The sequence below is a fragment of the Lissotriton helveticus genome, chromosome 11 (assembly GCF_964261635.1).
Source record: "Lissotriton helveticus chromosome 11, aLisHel1.1, whole genome shotgun sequence".
Classification (NCBI taxonomy): domain Eukaryota; kingdom Metazoa; phylum Chordata; class Amphibia; order Caudata; family Salamandridae; genus Lissotriton; species Lissotriton helveticus.
This window is the reverse complement of record NC_136072.1, coordinates 178,078,456-178,103,613: the sequence shown is the minus strand read 5'-3', so window position 1 is coordinate 178,103,613 and position 25,158 is coordinate 178,078,456.

The window sequence follows — 25,158 nt, the reverse complement described above, 5'->3', positions numbered from 1 at the left end:
AGTGCGTAAGAGGCTGGCTGTCTGCAAAGTGTTGGGAGTGACTCTTGGGAGCGTCCCGGCACTGAGAACCATCTGAGCACACACATCGGAATAGTTTATTTTCCTTACCCCAACAAATAGATGGACCTATATTCCTTCCTACTATGCTGCGTGTGCAGCCTTCCCGGGATGATGGTGGTCTTTTGTTGTAGAGAAGGGCGCAGCAGTTTTGAATTATTTGGTGCTTTGACTTAATACAGAGCTCACGCTAGATGTCCTACAGCCTCAAGCGTTGCTTGTAGATTTCCAGCTACAATAAGAGTTGACCTGCCCTGCCGTTACTGCGTTGCGCCTGCTTCCTGCCGGGCCGGACTTTTATTCTGCCATAGAACAGCAACCGGCAACAGTGTACCCTGGGTGTCTAATGCGCAAGCGTAATTATTGGACGGAGGCTGATTTGCCAGGAGATGGCTGTTTGCGTTAATGCATTTACTTTGCTGGTGCCTTTATTATCTCCTAGGCATAACAGGCTGCCATCAAAGGGCACTTCCAAGTTTTGACATTAGCAACAGTACACGAGACAGCGGGCTTTGGTGTTTTGCAATACCATGCAGCGTGTGCATCCTTCCTGGGAAGCTGGTGTCCTCTCGCTATGGTGAAGTGTGCTGCAGTTTTGAATGATTGAGTGCTGTGCCTAAATACAGAGCTCCTGCTAGACACCGTACAGCCACAAGGAGGCAGTGAAAACAATGCAGCCTCCTGAAACTGGAAGCACGGCCGGCCGGCCGTGAAAGCCTTTGATGCCGCAGGGGGTGGAGTGGCACCAAGCTGGGCAACAGATGGCTGACGATTTGATGCTGTGCACGCGCATTTTAAGTCAATGCGCTTGCGCATTGACCTAAAAGCGCACAGACACAGCACCAAATCGCCAGCTAGTTAAACCTCTGTTTAAGCCCCTTTATATCTCGCTCCCGCTCAATGCGCATGCGCATTGAGATAGGTCGCTCGACCTAAAAATATTGCTTCCAGACAGATGGAGCAGGGTTTTTGCGCAAGAAAACCTGCTTGGATTGAACTCCTCAGTGTGTAAATTACTAACTAAAAGATGTGAAAAACTAAGGTAAAAAACTAAAGAAGAAAGATGAAAACTGCACAAGCGCTGTTGTGTTTCATTTTAGATTCAGTATGAATTTCCCGATTTATGCCCTTATATAGGTACAATTCACATTGCCCTTACATAGGCCTAGAAATCCAGCCCTTATTTAGGCATTGCTCATGCTGACCAAATACAGGAATGGCTACTTACATCCGTTCATCTTCGTCACAACGAGTTCTTGGAAAACCAGACTCTTAAGCCGTTAGGACTTTCCCTTGCTTGGCAATTGACTTCTCCAATAACTCATTTATTATGCATGAACATCTATTCCTTCGGGGTTCATTCATGACGTTCTTATGCCCGATTTGTACGTCAATACTGACATTCCTAAACACCTTCAAGTTATAAATATGCCTTCACTTGCTATGGCAAGGCACGGTTTGGTACGGTTCGGAACGGTGCGGTTCGACTACCTACCTGTACGCAGCTCGTCACAGCAAGTCCCGGAGGAAGCCAGGTCCCCAACTGGCCAGACGCTGTCATCCTCCTCGCCGAGAATCCAGCTCCAGTGTTTCTGACTCCCCTTGCTGGGTGTTAGAGATCGAGTCCCGGGAAAGAGATATCAATCTCTCTCATTCTAAGGGATGGAGCTGATTAGAATCTAGAGAAACTTTTGGCAACTCTTGACATAATTAAAACCAGACTAAGACAGCACCTACTTCTTTCCTCGGACTAGACTTAGGTCAGGTACTCTGGTGTAGGATTATTTTAGAAGCACCAGATGAGTATTTTAGCCTGTGTTATTTATGTATGTATTTTAATGAATATTTGTCATAGCTACACAACATGCTATTACAGTATTATTTTATCTTACTGCTAACGCTGTACGTATTGTACTTCGTATTCTGTTTTAGGATTGTAGCAGTTCATATCTCTTGCATGAGAAATAAGACTGTTCAATAAACCCCTTTTTATTGAAACGCCAGTCTCTCTATCTCTATGCAACTCTGTAGAAACAAAGCATGCACGATTGACTGAGTGAAACGGTTATCTATTGTTTCCACGGCTCTGAAGATATTGTTCCACTCTAAGGGAAACAAAGTTGTCATGTTTATGCGGTTGTCAGAAACTAATCCCTTCTTGTTCATTCGAGAAGTTTCTAGTGACCTCTGAGTTAGCTGGCACACACAAGTAATTAAGTTTAATGTACTCGATAGAGACATACCGACCTCAGTCGTATGTCAAATCTATAGTGTATATTATTCCAATGCGCAGAGCCTATCAGGGACATAGGAACTTCACCACAGCTCGTGCTGGGAGTGTTAGAGTAGGCTGCAAATGCACATGACTAATGGAGAAAATAAGTCAAAAGGCAAGAGTTTATTTTTCACTAACAAAAAATAATATGCAGTGCGTAAGAAAATAAAGCAAGTGAAAGCTTTTAAAGAGCGTTTTTATAGTGAGGTTTTATAAAATGATAAATACAACTTGTATTTGATTTCTTTAGAAGTATACATACTGCCCTGCAGAAAAGGTCAGAGAGTCTTTTAGAATTAACATGCCCTATTAGAAATGTAGAAGAGGGAAATAAAATGTGATCTGTCCACCGCAAGTTCCTGATTATGGGCAAGGTTGCGTAGAGAGGAAGAGATATGAAGAAATGGAACTTACTTGCAGAGCGGAGCATGAGGACATTTGTATTTCAAAAAATCAAGAGGGGAACGGATCACTTGTCCTGCGTAACCAGGGTTTTTGATATTTCGTTTAGTATACTGATAAAAAACCCTCATTCACATACAGAGGATGGTGGGGGCTGTATATCTTGATTCTCCGCCTTACTCTTTTGAACGTGATAGCATCATCATAAGGTTAGTTCACATGCTTCCTCCACCCGAAGGTGTACCCCTGGTTAATGCAGTAGTGATCAGTGATATAGGGGTCTCAAATGACGCTGAAAACCTCGTATACCCAGGTTTGAGTTTTATTGGGTCTGGAATCGAGGTGTGTTAAAATAGAGTTCCGTGCGTAGTGAGATAAATTAGGAATCTCCCGCACATAGTGTGTCCATAAAAAGGTCGACATGTTTCAGCCCTTGTTGTTGCCCCTATGGGTCAGGTGGGCTTTCTTCAGGACCTAAAGTGGAAAATAGTGAGTGGGAGACTTTATGGGTCACTGTGTATATATACCGTGAATTTTCAGGGTCTATTGTGGGAAACAAGATATACTAGTCTGTTCCAGAATGAGGTCCAAATGGTACCTGGAATAATGAAAAAGCAAAAAAAAGAAGAACAAATCAAAAATATGGGGAAATGTGTCAGGTTTTCATATTCCCACAGTAAGCTGTCAATAAATGCAGACAGAAAAGTAACAATAAAATGGCAATTCTTTAAGACTTCAACTCAGTTCTCTAGTCAAATTACATAAGGCAAAATATCTCTCTATATTCTCTCATAGGTTATACCAAATGGGAATGTGATGCATAATGAGTGTAGAATGGTAAGTTGTGATCACAATAATGTCGTATTGTGTAGTAGTGTCCTAGTTATGAAATGTCAGCTTGCAGATATCTGACGTACAAGTAGTTGTTACTGTTCCACTTTATAGATCATACGTGCAGTAGACCGTCAATGGTAATCGTCATTATTCATTTGGGAAGTGCTCAATGGTTATGATGTGCCAAATTATGCCCGTATTTCAATATATGGCTAAAGTTATCAGCGTTGTAATCAACATCCAGCTTGATGTCTTTAAAAATCGGTGCCCCGTTTAGTGGGCTACCACAACTATGCCTAATTTGCAGTAAAACACCTACAAACAGAAATAGAGCAAGACAAAGTATGGAATGAGTGGGAATTCTACTAAGGCATTCGCTTTAGTTACGTACTTATAAACTTGAGGTATGTTCAAATGGTAATTGAACAGGAAAGTAAGCGTTATCTCCTATAGAGGTCAGATGAGCTTCTTCTGCGTGTGTTTAAAGTGCGTGCATCTCGGCTACGTGGGGATTACATGGTAACCTGATCCCGTTGTGTGCGGGCACCGTGCTAGGGTTTCTCTACTCGTGCCCAAAACTATATAACATGCACGTGCAGGGTTACAAGTTAACAATTAAAGCAAATTCTTGTGCCGATAGCCCCAAATCTCTTACTGGTATTTTCGGCGCATATCTTATGTCTTTTACTACGGTCATCAGCGGGCAGCCAAAGAGTCAGTTTCCTGCTTTAAAGTAAATAATACGGGTTGTTGGTTAAATAGACTGGGTGAATACATTACGGTTTTGTCGTTGTCCTGGCGTTGGTCGGCTCCTACTTCCGGCACGGATGCAGCATTGCTTGTGCTTACGCTTCCCATCCAGGTCGCAAATTTTTGAATGTAAAGATAGAGGTAGAGAAAAGACTATGCGATCTTTGTTATCCGTAAGGTCTGTGTAGGGTCACGTTTCTAAGGAATCTTTTTAAGGAATGCCTGTGATATTAAAAGGCTGTTTCACTGAAAATTCTTGGATATAAAGTTAGAGTTTATAAAAAAGAGGAAATGCTTCTCCATACTTGGTGCCAATCAAAAGAATTATGTATTGGTGACCGCTGACATCTAATGGAGGAAAGAGCCTTAAAACAATAGTGATGTTAGTATATCACTACATGGTTGTTTATTATAGACAAGGCCCTTGCAAAGCCTATGTATGGCATGATTCGAGTATGGGTCGGTAGGTATGTGGTTACAAAAAAACTGTTGTGGTTACAAAAAATGTTTAGGGGCCCTCAGAGATCATGTATATGGCATGACTCCAGTTTGGGGTAGTAAAGCGGTATCTCTTCTATGAGATCATTTTCCTCATTGTTTGGTGTATGGAGATAGATGGAGTGATTGTCTCCTTTAATCTGTGATCATCTTAATTTGGAAGGTGTCCAATGTCTTGCACATCTGGTTCCATTTAATGATTTAAGCTCAGCCATGGAATATTATCATTGAGTCCTTGGATGTTGGTTTTCAGACGATGGACCCATCTATGTTCTTTTTCAAACAGTACTCGCTCTGCATTGTGGTTCTTTGTTGCAAGGGTTTCCAAAATAAGCCAGTTTAAATCATTCACTGTGTGCTTTGCTTCGATGTAATGGTTACTCATTATGGTTGTGTTCCTCTTGCATTTGACATTGCTCCTGTGCTCACATATTCTCTGTTTGACCTTGCGGCATGTCATCCCTATATAGCGTAGGTGACAAGGACCGGTGATCATGTAAATTGCATGTGTTTTATTGCAATTAGTATGGTATCTGATTGTCCATTTGAAATCAGGGAGTAGTTGGATGTTTTTGGTAACTGTTGTCAAATTGCATACAGAGCATGAACCACATGGATAGTGGCCAATGACCGTGGAATTTCTTCTCCTCGTATTCTCTGGAGAGGTCTGGTGTGTACCAGGATATCTCTGAGATTCCTGGTTCTCTTGTTCACAAATCGTGGTTTCTGCCAGTTCAGCCACCCTGAAGTCAGAATTCTCCAATTCTTGTTTATTATTTTCTTTACGTTGTAGGAGGCTGTGTTATAGGCAGTTACACAGGTTATTTGTTCATTGTCAGGGACTTTAGATGTTGTGTCTAGGAGGCACTCCCTAGGTTGGTTTCTTGCCCTCTTTTGACATCTGTTGATGATTCTTTGAGGGTATTCGCTGTTCCTCAGCTTGACACAGAGATCTTCTGCTTGTCTTTTGTAATCTTGGGTCTTACTACAATTACGCCGGAGTTGCAAAAACTGGCTGTAGGGAAGATTCTCCCTAAGTGGTCGAGGGTTGAAGCTTTTATAGGACAGTAAAATGTTCTTGGACGTTGGTTTGAAAAATGTTCTTGTTTATAATGTGTTGTTTTCAGCATAGATGGTTATGTCCAGAAAGTCAAGCCTCTTGTTTTTTGCTATATATGTGAATTTCAACTATTCAGCCCTGGTGTTCACCCATCTATGGAATTCTTTCAGACTTTCCATATCGCCATCCCAGATCAGGATGATGTCGTCTATATAGCCCTTCCAGAACAAAATCCTCTGGTGATAGGGATTTGAAATGTTCTGTATATGTGCCTCCGCAAAGTCGCTGACATATAGACCTGCCACGCTTGGGGCAAATGTGCTGCCCATTGAAGTTCTGTGGCATTGTTGGTATAGGGTGTTGTTATACTCAAAATAGTTCTCTGCTAGGGCTAGCCTACAGCATTCCAAGACAAAGTGTCTTGGAGTTTTGAAATCCCAGTGTCTGCTATAGAGCAGTGTTTCAAGAGTATCCAGGGTCTTTTGCTGGGGGAGGCTGGTGTAAAGACTTTCTACATCTAGCCCGACAAGTAGCATTGTCTCTTCTGAGTATCTCTGGTTTTGTAGGAAGTTTAGTAAGTCTCTAGTGTCCTTAAGGTATGTAGGTGTTTTCTGAACCATTGATTTTAGATACTGGTCAGCGAACTGCGAGAGCGGTTCGAGGACCGAGCCAATGCCTGAGACGATTGGTCTTCCTGGTGGCACTCTAGGTGTTCTAGTCTGTTAGAATTCTGCCTCATTTTTTGAGACCCAATCATTCAATTTGGCCTCATCAACCATCAGTTCAATTGTTCTTTGTAATCTTATTGTCGGATCTTTGGTTATCTTTTTGTAGAATATCTCATCTGATAGTAGTTCTGCACATTGTTGGTTGTAAGCCTCTTTGCTCAGCAAGACAATTCCTCCGCCTTTGTCTGCAGGCTTTATCACAATGTCTCCATTCTTCTTTAATTCATCCAGTGCAAGTTGTTCAGCCTTTGATATATTCATGAAGGGTTTTTTGGTATTATCTTTTAGGTCATCTACCTCCTTCAGTATTGCCTGTTCAAAGGCTAGTATTTCAATGGGAGTTTGGTTATTCAATGGGCAAAATTTGGATTTGCGTCGTAGTGTAGTGTCCCCATCTGTGACATAGTCATCTTGGTTATGAAAGAAGGCTTTCAATTTGAGCTTGCGACAAAATTCAGCCATTTTGCACTGTAATTTGAATATGACCAAGGTTGGTGTTGGGACATAGCCTAGTCCTTTGTTGAGGATGTTTTCTTGTTCTTTGGTTAAGAATTTGTCTGTTAAGTTGACGATGAGGGTGTCGTGCTCGTCCCTGGATTCATCCCGGTCATGCTCCTGGTGTGGACCTGTCGTTCTTGGTCTGTCCAGGTCACTCCTTTTCATCTGGTCCTCTGGTTCATCTGGCCTCTTCCTAAAAAAGAGTTCCTCTGTGTATAGTTCTGGCCTATCTGTGGTGTCATGTGGGGTCCCATTGTTGGAGGGCCTTAAAAATATGGATTCATCCATCTGTGGAAGTTGGGGTTAAATGGCTGAAAAGGCATCACAGGTGGTTGGTGGCCATAGTATGGTGTGTGCCACATGTTAGATCTGCGGCGGTTCGAACGTCTGTTTTGTCCCCCCGATTCCTTCTCGGTGTGTACGTGTCATCTCCACTCCAATCAGAACCATCTGTGGAGGTGCCCACACTCGAGTTGTTGTCCGAAGCATTATCTGGGGATTTGAAGTCTTCTGAACTGTATAGATGCATGCGTTCCTTTGAAAACATTTTCAAATCCTTCCCAAGTTTCTGTATCTTGTTTTGTGTAAGGTACTCTCTTGTTTCATTTATTTCTCGGTTGATTTCCTCGATTTTTTTTTTGTATACCGTGATGTGTACCTTGTTCTTTAGTTTTGTTTCGCACATTTGTATTTCAAAATGATACATTAGTGAGATAGAGTTTCCTATGTTGGAAGTGATGACAGTGTGCGAAGTTAGAACAATGGAACTCTATGAAGTTAGGCACATCAAGAGTGGTGTGATTGAACACCCCTTGTTTTGGACCAATCACAATGTACAAATTCATGAGAGGTGACAAAATGACGGTTGGACCTTTAGTGAATTTAGGGTATAATTAGTAGTAGTAAGGGGGTGGGCTTAAGAGCACCTTTTTTTTTACCATGCGAGAGGAGAGAGCTGTGTTGCTGTTTCCTAAATTCTATGGGCTGGCTGTTGTTCTGCTGATCCTGACTCTTTGACCTTGCTCCTCAACTCTTCTTGAGATGCCCTGCTTACTCTCATTGCCAGAGGGTAGCTTTCAGATTGTTAGAACCTTTTAAGATTGGTTAGTCTGATATTTTGAATTTGCCTACATTTATTTGAAAATGTCTTTATCCTTTTATCTCTACACCTATCCACTCACTCATTGCACTGATATTTGAGAAGTACAATTGGTGTCTATTTGCTAATGTTTCTCTTGTGTGATAATTTATAATTCGAGCTGTATAGTACTTGATGAGCAATTCACATTTATTTAGCTAAAGCATTTTTAACTCTCAAATGAGTTTGTCGTTATTAGTGTTATTGATTTAGTTGTTCAAAAGAGATTATTCTATGGTGATATTTTAGAGATTCTGATATTATTTTGCCAAACCCTGATTAACTTTTAAAGATTTTGTCGCCAAAGAAAAAGGATAAATAATGATGAACCAACTGCTGAGTTTGTGTTAAACTCACCCAGTGTGAAAACAACTGTAGGGTATTGAATTGGGTCCAGATGATAAAATGTGTCAGTTACTGAACGCTGGATCAGTTTTTAGTAGCAGAGGTGTAACAGTGAAGTAAAGGGGCCAGGCATCATGGGAAGTTACAAATGAAGACAAGGCAGTACTTAGTACTAAGGCAGGACTAAAACGCCCATTAATGAATCAGAAGCCAGTATTTACGAAGGACAATGACACAAGCTAATGAAAAATATGAGAGTGGGTGGGGCTTCAAGTGCATACTCTACTACAACAAGTCTCGCAGAGAAGCGCATGTGTGTTGACTCTAGGCTCGGCCTAAAAAGAATAAATATGTTGTAGTATGAGAGGCTTTGGATGTATTAAAAACGTTAAGCCAAAATTCAGCCCAAAACTGAACAGAAAAAGTTAAGGATAGATCAGTTTCCCAAAACATCTCAATCAGAGTTTTGTTTCGTTCAGAGGGTGGTGTTAGTAAACATTTGTATATATAAGCAGCTTTAGGGATAGAGTGATGTTGAAGAGTTTAGGTGTTGAGGGAAAGGGAGAGACTGATAACAGTTGGAGATTATGAGAGGTTAAAGAGAATATTTAGTCTTTCTTTCTTTTCTTTATTAACTTTATTTGATCTAAATGAATTAGACCATAGAAATTCCTAATAAAAAACATAAAATACAGTTTAAATCACACCTAAAAAAGCTTTTTAAAATCATTTCACATGATCACTGGACACTGATAGTATGTAGTTATAACATCCATAAGATACTTTTATTTAACGATTTGCACACAGAGAAAGACTGAAAAAAGAGAAAAACAAGAACTTCAAGTGAGGGTCCCCTGTACATAACTACCTGCCTATTGTACATAATTCTATATTCTATATTTCTAAAATTCATAAAAACAAATTCACTAAGACTCCTGAATATAATATGTTATTAAACAGTGTTTGAAAACCACATTAGTAAAACACCAAATCTTAAGTAATCATTTATAAAAATTATTCAAATTATCTATATATGTTCTTTCTAGCATAAGCACCGACCCACAAAATACTTGACATTCCACAGCAAACTTCCACATTAGGCAGTGTTTGCAAATAGAGATATGCAGGTCGACATTGTGCAAAATGTAAAGTCCTTAAATTTGGTAAGATGTAACGTTTTCTCCATGGATTATAAAATTTACCTATAAATACATAATGAATATAGCCTTTAACTTTGTTACAACGACTGCGTTGTTACATCGCATACGATTACAACACAAGTCGTTACAACAACTTGCTGTAAGGGGCGCACTGGATTTATGAATAGTATAATTTACTATTCCAACTCCAGTGTGTGCAACAGTAGGGAAGGTGTTGGAATAGTAAATTATACTATTTCTTAGTTTAGCGTGTCCCTTATAGCAAGTTGTTTAACGACTTGCATTGTAATCGTATACGATGTAACAACGCAGTCATTTTAACAACCGCTTTGTAATGGCATTCGATGTAACACATGCGATGTGAAGGCTGTTACCCATACATTATGCATAGTACTCTGCAGCATCTTGTCATCACATGGTCAGTTACTTAAATTTGCTGACCAGTCATTAAGTTCAGGAAAACTGGCTATCCAATGGAAAATATCCATTCTAAATATACTTAGGACAAACCTATATCTTGAGATTGGTACTGCTTTCCGATAGAGTGATGTTGAAGAGTTTGAATAGGTGTCGAGGGAAAAAGAGAGACTGATAAAAGTTGGAGATTATGAGAGGTTAAAAAGGAACGAGTATACGAGAATATTAAGTCATATTCTTCAACAGAAGTGTTTGATGAGTTGCATGGTACTTGAGGTTGCGGAAAGGGTATAGTTGAATCGTCTTGTATCAGTTGGGAAACAGTCATAATCCCCTTTTCTTTCCAGTGTTTAAAATAAAAGGACTGATGTCAGAATCTGAGAAACTTATAGAAGCAAAAGGAAGAGGACAGAAAACATTGTTGAAAATCATAATGAGATGTGAACAATGTATGTAATTGATGTTGGGAATATTTTTAAAATAAGTTGTTTAGAAATGAAAGCACTATGGATCACATCCATGAAAGAGAAATCCTTCAAAAAGGATTGTTCATGTGCAATCCATCGTTGTATGGGAGAATCATAAAAGTCATTGGTTAAGGCATACAATTGTTTGCTTAAAAAAGAAGGATACAACTTAAAATCAGGAAATTGGACACCACCTTCATTCTCAGGATGTTTCAATTTAGTGCAATAGGTGGGTGTTTGTTGTTCCAAATTTTTTTTGTATAAATAAAATTAATTTGTGAGACATAAGAATTTAAAGGACATCCTTGGGGGCCAACTACCCCTTCTGTTACTGCCAGTTAGCCCTACACAGCAGGATTGCTGAGAGGTTGTCAGAGGCCACGCTCCCTTTCTCCACCACTCTGAAAACGTGTCTCCTGGTGCACTACTAGTAGAGGACTTAAGTCCTCTTGGCTATTAAGGGTCCTTGAGGCCAACCAGTCCTCTGTTACTCCAGTAAGTCCTGCACAGCTGGATTGCTGGAGGTCATCAGGGGCCAAGCCCTCCTTCTTCACCACTCTCAAAAACACCTCCTGGCACACTCCTGGTTGGGGAAAGAAGTCCAGTTTAGTCCTGAGGCTCTCAGGAGTAAAGTGGACTTCATTCCCCAACCAGGAGCGTACCAGGGGGTGCATTTGCGGAGTGATGGGGAAAGGGGGCGTGGCCTCCAAGTTTGTTTGCAGTTGAAATGCGTTACCAGATTAATAAAACCGCACTGCATCTTGACCCTCCTGAGTGTGTGCTTTCTTGAATCTGTTGAAATATATATAACTGAATAATGTGTAAGGGATTGGACACATCATCTAATGTAAAGTCGCTGTCGTGTATTATTGGAATTCACTATATAAAGTGTTATTAAAGTAAAATAGAAGTGACATCATGAGGGCACTGGCCATGTAGAGTCACCAATTCAGAAACAGTGCTTTTAATACAATGAGTTGTAAATCCAAATTTCCAGTATTGTAGTGACATGAAATTGATATATTCTCCTAAATGAATTGAGTTTAATAACAAGGCATTATAGTTGAGCACTGCTATGAATTTTCTATGGGCAAAGTCTTTTCGCTTATCTCGAACCCCGAAGCGTAAAATTAGTGACATGACGCATGCATGTCGTGTGACCAAAGCAACTGTGCAGCCAAAACACCTTATAGGGGAAGGCAAATAAACCAAAAAAATAATACGATCCTGCATCTGTGTCTGCTTTGTATCGTCTGGTGAAAGTCAAGACTGATTGTTTAAAGTGACATATATAGGTAGTTATTGTTAAGACCTTGTTTCTATTCCAGTGGCATTTTTTCTTTTGCCACTATCTTTAGCGCCGTTTCACGAATCTTCTAATAATTTTTAAAACTAATGGCACGTTAGCTGCGGTGTTGAAAATTTTGGGGTGATTCATCAAGCGGGGGCCGAGAAAAAGGGGGTCCTAAAATGCTTTTTCTCCATGTTAATTTGCATAGGAAACTGTTGACTCAGCTATAGCCCGAACTGCTGAACGAAATTACACCACATTTGGCAGAAATGTAGCTCTTTTTCCAGAGTGCACACTTTTTTTAAATGGTGTAAATCCGTTCAGTAGTTCCTGGGAAATATAAAGATTTCTCAGATATAAAAATATGGCCTAAGAGGATCTGAAAACCCTCCAGATCTGAAGCCTGCGATCGGATTGGCTGCCAACACTTCAAACCAGGAAGTGTTGGCAGCCATCTTGTGACTCGGTTGAACCAAGTCACAAGAAAAAAGGTTAAAAAACGTTACAAATCAAGAAAACTGGTCAGGGTAGAAACACCCTAACCCCCTAGGCCTGCTCAGGGGGTCCCTCAGGGACCCCTAGGGACCAAAAAAGGATTTTAAAAAAGCATTTTGGGAGGATTCGCTTTGGATCTGTGAATCAGGCCGGAAAATAAAAAAATGAAACGCTGGCTGCCGCGCTACGTTTCCTTTAAGCCCCTGGGTGGGGCAGGTCCCAGGGGCAATTTATAAATGAGATGTAGGGGGCACAAGCAGCAACCTCACCGTGGCTTTAATTTATAAAAAAATGTGTGGGTGGCTCCTCTCCAGGGCTAATTATTGCAGCTCCCCTGCAGTCCCGGGAACTGCCACCTCCCCGGGCCTAAATGTATAAAGATGCATGGTGTAGCTCCAGTCCCCCCCATGCAGCCCCCAGGACTGCCACCTACCCAGGTATATATTTAAAAGAAAATTCTGGTGGGCTAGAGCCCCCCACACAACCCCAGGGACCACCACCTCCCTGGGGCTAAAATACTGTTGGAGGGGGGCTGTGCAGCCCCTCTCGTGGAGCCGTAAATGGCCCTGAAGACCGCTACCCCCCAGGGCCGGCTTCAGCAATGTCCCAGGATGCCACCCCCAGGACCTTGCATTTTGCTATGACTTGGTGGGAGCACTGATCCCGCCAAGCCATAGCAAAATCAAGAAAAATGCTGTTGCTTCCATGAAGAGAAGCAGAATTGCTTTTGGACAGAGAGAGCTGCATGTTAGCAGCACCCCCTGCCCAAAAGTAATCCCACCTCCTGGAAAAGGCAGAGAGCCGGCAGGGGCCGCGGAGGCCTTGAGGCTCCCCCCAAGGTCCCCAAGGATGTGGTTATGCCCATGGGGATGGGGTCCCTGGGGCTAAAAATATCCAGGGTAGGGGGGGCCACGTAGGCCCATCTAACCATTTTTTCATTTTTTTAAAAGACTGGATATGGCCATGCCCTGGGGTCCCTGGGGATTATCAGCTGCAGGAAGGGGGCCACGCGGCTACCCTCTAAAAGTATACATTTTTTTATAGAGGGCAGGCCTGGATTGCTAAAACATCTACGCAGGCCACACCCTCTTTCTCAAACCACTCTGCAAACAACCCTCCTGGCACACCACTGGTTGAGGATTGATGTCCACTTTACGTCTGAGGGACCTTGAGGGCCAAAAAGCCCTTCTGATACCTCCTGTAAGTCCTACGCAATGGAATTCCTGAGAACTGGCTGGAGGACCAGCCCCTTTCTCCACTACTCTGCAAATGTGTCTACTTCTTAAAAAAACTAAGAAATTCACTGAAAAAAACAAAGATTACATGGACGTTATTGTTAGGAATTAGCATTTTAAAAAACCTTAGAAATTCACTGAAATAACCATAGGTTTCAGGGACGGTATAGTTAGGATATGGAATAAAAAAAAACTTAAGAAATTCACTGAAAAAAACAAAGGTTCCAGAGATGTTATAGTTAGGCTCAGGTTTTCACTCATACAAAACCAGAGAAAGTCAGGAGTTATAGTTAGCGGAGCTAACTATAACTTGTGCACCAGCAATGCACTACTTATGACCTCACATATTACATCACTCATGACATGGTCAGTGACATCACTGATGACATCTCAAATGACATAACTGATGGCATCATTCACATAATCTCTGACACACCCACTCACACCACAATATAACCTTTGATACACCCACTCCAACTTCCACAGTACCTTTCCCAAAATCATTGACAAACCCTTACCAGAATGTATACACCCACTGACTGATTCATAGGTCTATAGTTACATATCTGCTCAGCACCCATAAGCCACTCATACACCAACTCACTCACTAATATAGCCACCGATATATCCACTCATATACCCATACTGCCACTCACACACTGTCAGTCACCCATAGAGCTACTCACACACCTACTCACTCACCCATAAAGTCAATCACACAGCCACTTACCCACCTATACAGTTATATACATACCCACTCACTTATGCATACAGATACTAACACATACTAACTCACCTTTACAGTCGCTGACACAAGCACACACTCACCCATACAGCCACTCTCACAATCACTCATTCACACAGTCACTCATATATTCCAACACTCACCTAAAGTGCCTTTCACATATGCAGTTAATCACCCATATACCACTGACATATCCATTCACTTACTGAAACATACTCAGTCACCCATACAGCCCATCACAGATGCACTCACTAACCCATACAGCCACTGACTCAAGCACTCACTCATCCATGCAGGCAGTCACACACCCCTCACTCACCCACACAGACATGCATACACCCATACTGGTACTCAGACAACCAATCACCCATACACCCACTCACGTACCCACTCATAAACCCATAGACAATTAGACACCTACTGACAGACAGATACATACATCCACACAATCTCGTCACTCACCCATACATTCACTGAGACACCTAATCACTCACTTATACAGTCAGTCACTTACCCACTGAAATAGCAAATTGCAATGTCCTGGGGGTGGGCACCCCGGGATATGGCTTGAGCCTGCCCTGGTGTGTGGTGGTCCCCCGGGCCATGTACGGTTCCACAAGGGGGGCCACATGGCCCCACTCCAATGTTAAGTAAGCCCCAGGGAGATGGTGGTCCTTGGGGCAGGGGTCTGAGACAGACCCCATTCATATTCACTGTAGCCCCAGGGAGGTGGCGGTCCCTGGGCAGGGGGGCCAGGCGGGCCCCCCCCCCAAATATTTTATGTGAGCCCCGGGTAGGTGACTGTCCTGGGGGCTGGGGTTTGGTGTCAGACTTCCTTGTGGAAGAGGTGTGGCGCAGCAGCCAGGGTGCCTGACTCTGGACCACAGGGTTCACAGTTCGATCCCTGGCTCCGGCAACAGGTTAGCCCAGCACCATATGGCTCTGGGCAATAGCTTGCTTAATCTTCCCAATGGACCCCTGCGCCGGGACACCTCTCCGGAGGTAGCTGTGCACTTTACAAAGGCCGGCATTTATTTTATAATTTCATTGTAGCCCTGTTGTGGTGGTGTGGTCCCCGGGGCAGCGGGGGGCCAAGCCGGTCTCCTGCAAACACATTATGTGACTCCTGAGGAGGTGGTAGTCCCTATGGCTGCAGAGGAGGCCCTAGGGCCTTCCCCTACATTGTTTTTTTAATAAATATTATATGTGCCTTGGGGAGGTGGCGGTCCGTGGGGCATCAGGGGTGCTGAATGCTTCCCTTCATTTTTAGTTTTCGGTGCCCCGGGGAGGAGGCTTTGAAAAAGCCTAGGAGGGAGCCCTTATGATCTCACCGCCTTCTGTAACTGCATGCCCCCAGGATTTGGACTACCAGGAGGAAGAATCTTTAAAAAAGAAATTGCTGCAAATTTGGAAAAATGCTTTTATGGAGTGGTGGCCCCAACACCATGGCTTTGAGGTTGGGGTATTCTTACCCTGTTCTCTTTTCTTTATTTTCACTCTTTTTTGGGATTCGGTGAAGCCTAGTCCCAAGATGGCTGCCAACACTTCCTGGTTGAAGTGTTGGCAGCCAATCAGAGCTGTACATTTCCCTGCAAGAGCTTGTCTTTTTTCGCGAAGGCTTTGCGACCAGATATGTTACTATAATTTTCAACTGAAATTTCAGAAAAAAACACTGAACGGATTTACACCAAATACCAAAAAGCACAATTTGCGTAACAACATCTACCTTTCTGCCAAATCTGGTGTAATTCTGTCCAACAGTTCGGGCTGTAGGTTTGAAAACTCATTCCTATGGGAATTAGTATTACAAACGCACCCATATTTTGCACCTCTATTTTTCGGTCCTCACTGCACAGATCACCCCCAAACTTTCCATGACACGCAAAACCTACTTTGACACTTTTTGGGAAAATTGCATGAAGATTGGTCAAACCATGCCAAAGTTATAGGCAAGTCAAAAAATGCTTTTTCTATGGAAACTACGTCCTAACTATAACTGCCCACTGGCAACAGCCATTAGGTAATGTATATATGTATATATAGATATAGATACATATATTCACACACTCCATAGCGATTTGCTGGTCTGCGCAATATCACAGGGGGTGCAAGGTAGGACGCTACCACTCTGCGACTTTATATTAACTCTTGTCCTTTAGACAAAAAAGAGTATTTGCGCTCTAGTAGGAACGTGTCTCGGTGAGCGGAAGCAGCAATAAATAAAGCAAGGTGGCTTATTCCTGCTGGTGTGCAAGGACTCTTTAATAGATGTTAATAGAAAGGCGCTGCGGAGTAGCGTCCTACCTTGCACCACCTGGAGTGTGTGAAGATAAGCGGCCGGTCCGCACCCGAACCTGGAATTGAAACAAGGTGTAGGGGGGATGAGGCAGGAGCTAACAGCCTTCACTGCAAGAAGATTGTACTCAAAGCTGAGAGGAAGGTATTACTGAAAGAGGCCTGTCTCTTCCAAGTGAAATTAAAGAAAGTAAAGGTTGGATATTCATATACAGCATCGAGTTACTGTGAATACACATGTGGGTGCATGGAATGAATATAACAGAAGTCTTGGAGATAAGTGTGATTGTGAATGTTGAAAGTATGGTGCACCATTTATAAGCGAATAAAGATTGGGGTGCAAGTATTACCCCATTTTATGCAAAGTAAAGGCTGCGCGCACCTGATGTGCATGGCAGCGACATGTTTCAAGATAGGCTGTGACTTAAAGCCAAAGCCTGTTGCAAAAAATCTGTGAGGAAAGCCAAAGCTTATTTTTACAATAGATTATCCTCTAGTGGATGTCTTGCCATGTGCCAATGTCAAATATTTGTAGTTCAGCGCTATGGACACATTTCTTTAAAGGTGTTTGTAAGGTGTGGATGTTTATTTCCAGAAGTATGCTGACGATTTTGATTGGTGACAAATGTTGAATGTATGCGTAACCCTCTGAGAGGTATTTCAAATCACACTGGAGTCAAAAGCATGACTCTGAAATTATAATCCAACACAATGGAAGGGAGAGAGGTACAACTCCTTTTCCATCCACCTTATATTTAAACAATTATGTCTACAAATAGAGGAAAAGGGGTAAGTATGAGTGTTCACTAGGAACAGAAAAAATACTAAAGAAAAACACAAGGTTTCTTTAACATGCCCTCACCCACTAACAGTGGCATGCTTCATCATAGAGCTGCTACAACATCCCTGTTTAGGATAATGCCTGGGATGGAGCAAAGGGAAGGGGGAAGACAATACAAACAACAATATTGGGATCCATACAGCAGGACAACAACAATGAAATGTTAGAACTATCTCAGGGATATCCTAAACTGATCTTTATTTTTTGACTTCCCAAATAGGATTAAAATAGACAAATGGGGATGACCCAGATGGTAATTAGATCCCCTTCATCCCTCTTTACTGCTCAATATTTTGTTAACATGATTCAGATGTTAGTCATCACCAACAAGGGGACATTAGGTCTTCCTCAGGACTACAGATCTCTCTTACTTCTTTCCCCTTAAAGAATGAAATATGTTTTTTAGGATGCCTTTCACCCAGTATAATGACCTTACGTGTCACTGTCTATGTACACACATTTGGATTTCCTGTAAAGACAAACAACATAAATAAGTAAACCACAGTGTGTTTTTCTCTAACACGGAAGGGGTATCTCCCCAACAAATGACACCTGCTTACTATCCATAATCTATGCCGGTATTCATTCCCTTAATTGGGATCAAGATGTTCTACATATGATCTTCCTCATAGCCAATATTTATCCCTATTAATGACCAAACCACCATCCCTATTAAGCAGCACCCAGAGGTTAAGTGCAATTCAAAGAGTGATAGATGCGCATAATGTGTCACTTACCAACTTTCACCATGTATCTCACTGAAACTGGAGAGCAAGCAGGAGTGTCTCCCTGTAGTACACGCTGTAGCGTGGGATAAAAACAACACACACAGGTATTAACACATCCCGTGCTCTCAAGGCACATCAAGCTATTCAACTCCAAGCACATACTCAGTCAGTACTCATGTCTCACTAATAAGCCCCTTGTGCCCGTTCTGTCAATCTTGCTGCCCCGTATAGGTGTTGGCTCCTTCCTTCTTTCTCATTTAAATGTGTCCTTACAGTGGTGTACATGTCTGGTCACATGAACAGAGAGCCACTGGGATGCTATTCTTGTTACAAGCATCATCGCCATGTTATAGGTATAACTTGGCCAAATGTAAATATTAAAATATTTTAAACATCCATGCAGAGGTTTGTCCAAAACCTTGGCTAGCCTGATTCCTCCCCAAATCCAACTATCCCCTACCTCTGTGATGTACTTGGCCTGACTGCTATCAGGTCGTGGCTTCAGTGGTTATGTCACACATCACCGCTGACGGTTGATGACATCTCGCTCACATGACCAGCCAGTTTGCGGGCGTGTTTCATGGGCATACGCTAAGGCCCCACTCCTGAAAGAAATACAGAGGCACAACAAGTCCCCATGATGCCTTGTTATATCAAGTAGGCAGATGAATACATGAGAGGACAAATACCATACCCCACTTTACAGCCATAGGAGTAGAATTGTTGTATCACTCCATAAGTGAATCCGTGTTCAGTGGACCACCACTGTATCAAAGAGAGCCCAAATGTTGTTTTAATTGTGTCATAGCACATAAACCTCAACCCTACAGAATAGGTCCTTCACCAGCACATTCTATGTTCACTATGTTGTACCATGTTTTTTATATTCAATACTGTGGATCTGAAAGCAATGTCCTCTGTATCTTGGTACTGGAACTGCACTTAATCAAACAGCATTAAGCCATCAGAGGTTATTGAGTTGATGCCATTGAATGTTGCCATTAAGACCGAACTCATGGCTTCGGATTCGATAAATGAATTTCTGCTCCCTCTCAGGGAAGAAGGTCTTTATGTCCCTGCTGTTGTGGGGAATTGTGGATTTGTCTAAAATTATATGCCATTGTTCTCATCTAAGAGATGTGGATATTGTATTTTAGCAGAATACAGAGGATTGTCCATATGGCCTAGTGGAAGTTGTCTTATCAGTAGCAAATGGATACCTGTCACCCTCGACTTAAAATTGTGGATCAAGTGAAGTCTGTAAAGGGTGATCCTGTTAAGGTGGATAGAGTAAAAACTCTTTTTTGTAGGGTGTGCAAGAATTAAAATGGGAGTGACCTCATTAATATATATGTAGGCATTTTGTTTTTTAAGGTGGAGGAATACCTGTACAAAGAGGGTAACCATCAAATGTGGGTGGTTTATGCTGTGTGTCAGCATGGGGTCAAAGTTATATGTATTCTTACTTGATTAGGGAAATAAATGTGTCCACAGGTTTAGTGTGTTGAATCACTTCAAGCCCACAAACCCTATAGGATTCTGTAATTTCAGATGTAACTGGTGACATGTCATTTAACATGTCATGAGTGATGTTGCATGTTGAGTCATAAGCAGGGCATGGCAGAGGCATAAGTTATCTTATTGAATCACCTAACTATAACATCCCTTTAACCTGTATGTTTTTCAATTAATTTCTGTGTTTTTAAACATACTTAAAGATCTTACTATCAGATCCAATAACTTCAATCGTATTTTAAGTTATACATACGCCCAATCTCTTCTCGTGACCTGCACCCAATTCCCATGGGCAGCCAAACCCCCACAAACTTAACTGATATTTGCCTTCTTATAAGTTTATTAAATCCTACGGCACTTCTAATAAGGTGGTTGGGTTGCGATATCTCTTGTGCTTCTTGAAGAGGAACCCAGCTGTCACACTCTAATTAAGGGCCTTTGTCTTTTGTGAAGTTAAAAAAAAAGGTTTACATCATCCAGTTAAGCGTACGAAAATTTTAGATTATTTAAGTAGTTGCAAAGCAGATATTTATTTTATATAGGAAACCCATACTGATGACAAAATCTTAGATTATATGAAAAAAAAGTCGGTTGATAATATTATTTCTTCTCCTGCAAATGGCAAAACATGGTGTGGCTATTCTTTTTGCCAAAAGATTACATTGCCAAATTTTGAGTAAAATTTCAGATACTGATGGGAGATATGTCATAGTTAAAATTAAAGTTCATGATTCAACCATATTTTTAATAAATGTTTATGGTACTACTGCGGATGAGCCTGCGTTTTGGTCTAATCTTACAACTGAAGTTCTAAAATTGGGTAAAATTCCTCTCATTGTTGGAGGTGATTTTAATGTTATATTTGATTTGGTTATTAGATAGAATATCTTTTACTAAATTTCGTCCTTCTAAAGTTTTTTATGCTTGCAAATCATTTATTCAAACCACAAAGTTAGTGGATATTTGGTGACTACACTTCCCCACAGAAAAAAAGTTTTACATTCTTTTCTAACCCATATAATTCTCATTCTAGGCTTGATTATATATTAGTCTCCAAGCAATTAATTAACTCCATGAGTACACCTATGATTGGTAGCATTGATATTTCGGATCACGCTTTGATTTCTTTTGTTTTGAATTTAAATTCCACTTTTACAAAGCAGTCTAGATGACGAATGAATACTGGCATTGTGCTTAATAAACTGAATAAACCTAAGCTCTTAAATGCCATTCAGGAAAATGTCCTTCTTAATCCTGAAAGCTCTACTTCTATGGTTAATAGATGGGACTCTTTTAAAGCATATATTAGAGGTGTAACTATTTCCCTTATTGCCCACAAAAATAAAACCTTTAATGCAAATATTAAAAATTTAGAAAAGCAAATTGCAAAATTTGAGAAACTTTTTATTAAGTCTATTGATCCTCAATATAGAGTTAAATTACAAAAACTTCAATATGAGTTTAACTCAATCCTTAGCAAAAGAGCTGGCATTCAGATTTCTAATTCTAAAGCCAAATTTCATTTTAATGCCAACAGATCTGGAAGACTTTTAGCTAATTATTTGCATATAAAAAAGATAGAACTCAAATAAATTTGATTCAGGGCCCTCTTGGTAAAATTGCTTTATCTCACAACGATATCGTCAATGAATTTTTGGATTTTTATTCTACTCTTTATAACAAACCCAATTTTGATGGTGTCTCTTTAATTGATTCCTTTTTATCTAAATGTGGATTACCCAAGATTTCACAAACTGATAAAATGGGGCTTGACTCACTCATTACTCAAGATGAAATTCTATCAGCCATAAAATCTCTTAAAAAAATAAATCTCCTGATCCTGATGGTATTCCTGCTAAGTTTTACGAAGAATTTCAATTACAGCTAAGTCTTTTTTATTTCAACTTTTTACCTTTTTTGACTCTACTGGAATTATCTCAGGCTCTTTTACTGAGGCTTTAATTATTGTACTTCCCAAACCTGATAAAGAGCCCACACATGTGTCAAATTATTGTCCTATCTCTTTAATTAATCAAGATTGTAAATTATATGCTGAAATACTTGCTTCTAGATTATCCCCTGTGTTAGATTCTATTATTCATCCAGATCAAACTGGTTTTTATGAAGAATAGCTATTCTGCTAACAATACACATACTTTGCTACATGTTATCATGTTATTGAACAAGGACCTACTTTAACTCTACCATCAGGAATTCTCGCATTAGATGCTGAGAAAGCTTTTGATAAAATTCACTGGCGATTTTTATTCCATACATTATTCTCATTTAATTTTGGTGACTCATTTATCCGCATGATTTCTGCTTTGTATTCTGCTCCGACTGCTCACTTATTTATCAATGGCCAAGTTTCAAACCAATTCTCCCTCTTTAGAGGTATAAGACAAGGTTGCCCTCTTTCCCGCTTTTGTTTCTTATAGGTATTGAACCTTTACTTACTTCTATAAGAAAATGTGACAATATTATAGGAATCAAAATTAAGGAAGTCATTATTAAAACCTTAGCTTATGCTGATGATGTACTTTTATTTATTAGTGATCCTTTATCCTCATTCCCTCCCCTCTTAGAGATTTTTTCAGAATACTCTACAGTTTCTGGATATAAATTAAATACCAATACAACTGAATTTTTTACTTTAAATATTTATTGTACTCCTAATATGATACCTGTGAATGAAATTATTTGTCAAAAGGATAAATTGAAGTATCTAGGTATTCTGTTCGCTTCATCCATAAAATCAACATTAACATTGAACTGTGACTTTATCTTAAATTATATTAGAGATAAAACATCCAAATGGTCCTCACTTCACCTTTCATGGTGGGTAAGAATGGATTACCATCTCTAGAGGTATCAATACCGGGTGCGTAAAACATACTAAATGCATTACATTTCCTAGCACCACATCACTCTAACCCATAAAACACATTAGGCAAATACCCTCATAACATAGTAAAATCACATTGCGCAAAAATCACATTAGGCAATTACCATCATAAACATAGTAAAATCGCATTGCGCAAAAATCACCTTAGGGCCTTGCGCCCAACCCACATACCAGCCCCCTGGCCAACTGGCCATCTCAAGAAGGGGCTCAAATGCCCTGTGTCCAGAATGTCAGGGCGCGCTGCCAATGCAGCGCCAGTCAGGGGTGCGCCACCGGTGCAAACCTAAACGTTGCAGCTGCCCACTAATTGCTGGGCAGCTGGGAACAACAACAGGGCCTAAACGTTGCAGCTGGCACTGAGTGCTGCGCAGCTGTAGCAGGCCTGGCACCACTGTGCCATCTCTGTCCCTCCCAGGGACTCTCTCTCAATTGCGCCTAAACGGTGCAGCTGCCCACTACTTGCTGGGCAGCTGGGGATCAGTAAAGCTGCGACAGGGCCCTCACTGGCCCTAGGAGCAAACTGCGCTTAAACTTTGGAGCCACACAGGCTCTGACACAAAACTTGCCCTTGAGCCTCTCAGGCTCCTAAAACAATTATGGCCCCGTCGTTGGAGTCCTCTGGCTCTAAGGACAACTAGCGCACACATTGGAGCCCTCTAGATCTGAAAATCACCATTAACATGTTGGGGCGATCCACTGCCATACGGGGCCGCCCTGAAGGCATCTCTACCTGTTGCGGAGCGCGCGGACTCCGGACATCACTCTGTCCCCTCGGAGCCCTCGAGGCTCAAAACACAACTGCTGGGCCTTCGTTGGAGTCCCACTCGGGGGACTCGGAATATGCTAATGACCCCGGAGCCTCTAGTGGGCTCTTAAGTAAATGTGCTCCTCGTAGGAGCCTCTGGGGGCTCAAGAAATAACTATGCCCCGGCTTGGGGAATATTGAGGCCCATAAAGCCTAAGATATCGACCCCAACATTGGAGCGGCCGGCTGTAAGCTGGGACCGCTCTAAATACGTCCAGGCATTGTGCCTTTAGCAGGCACTACTAACATCAGCCTATACGGAGCCCCCCAGCCCTTCTCTACTCACCGGGCTGTTCTCTGGGGACTCCGCTCCGCCTGCAGTGATCTCTCCTCACTCCCTGGACCGGCGGCTGGGCTTCTCTCGGCGCGGTGGTGACTCCTTAATTCCAGCGTGGACGAGCAGTCACCGTCAATGTCCTGCCCGCCCCCCCACCCCAGCACCAGCACCATCTCTTCTTGCGACACCCGGGCCTTCAGAGTGGAGCTGTAAGGCTCCAGGTCAACTTCTCCTCCGCGGCTCCCTCCCAGCTCACAGGGGCCCCGGGCGGCCATTCCTCGGCCAGCTGCTTCTTTCTCGGGCGGGCGGTGGTGGGCGTGACTTCCTGACGGATTGCAGGCCCCGTCCCCGTCCTGGCAAAAGATGTCTGGCTTCCTGCCTCGGAGGGCCACCAATGGCAGCGCGGCCCCGAGCAGGGAGGCGGGCACAGCGTCTCCTCAGTAATACCCGGGGCCGGCGGTGAATTCTTGGCACACAGCGCTCCTAAGCGCTATCGGAAAATAAAGTGCTCCCAACGCTAGAAGACCAACAAGGTCCAAGTAGAAATAAAGCGCTCCCAGCGCTAGACGACCAACAAGGTCCAAGTAGAACTAAAGCGCTCCCCAGCGCTGGAGACACACCAGTCCAGGACAAAGATCAGGCCCCCAAAGGTTTCAGGGACATCCATCAGGCATCCAGGGGCTGGGCAAGGACCCAGGGAGGCAAGCCTTCCCCTGGGCCCAAGCAGGAGCAAGCCCCTGGCAGGATTCAAGTAGCAAGACAAGAACATTTTACAAGAGGTCACAGCCTCTTTTTAGACACCAAAATCCCTTTGTCTAGCAGGGTGTAGGCAATGTGAGAACCAGCTACAACTGGTTATAGGGGACTCCCTTTCACTGGCCAGGCTAGGGACATTAGACGCACCACAGGGGGTGGAGCCAGCATTGTGTGGGGAAAGCCCAGCCCTATTCAGGTCCCAGATGTACCCCTCCCTCACATCAGCATGGCCGACCCATCCTGACTCCTGGAGCCAGGCTCACCAGCCAGCTCCAGCCAATCACACGCCAGACACAAATTACAGAAACATGCCAACTTCTAGAAGTGGCACTTCCACACTAGACACAATCATGCCTCATACATCATTGCGCGGCATTCAATCTCATGAGTTCGCACATGCCAAACTCGACCCTGCACTCCCCACACATCAGGAACTACCATGGTCACACATATTCCCCATGCATTCCTATGGGAGGGCAGGTCACTCACCACACATACACAGAGAGCTCACGCACTTTACACTGTACCACAGTGAAAAATTGCGCAGAGGCCTAAAATCACCAACACCGGGTTACAGAAATAGGCTTGGAAAAAGCAAAAAGTTTCGGGGTGAACCTGCCGAAAGGGCCAGGTCCAACAAT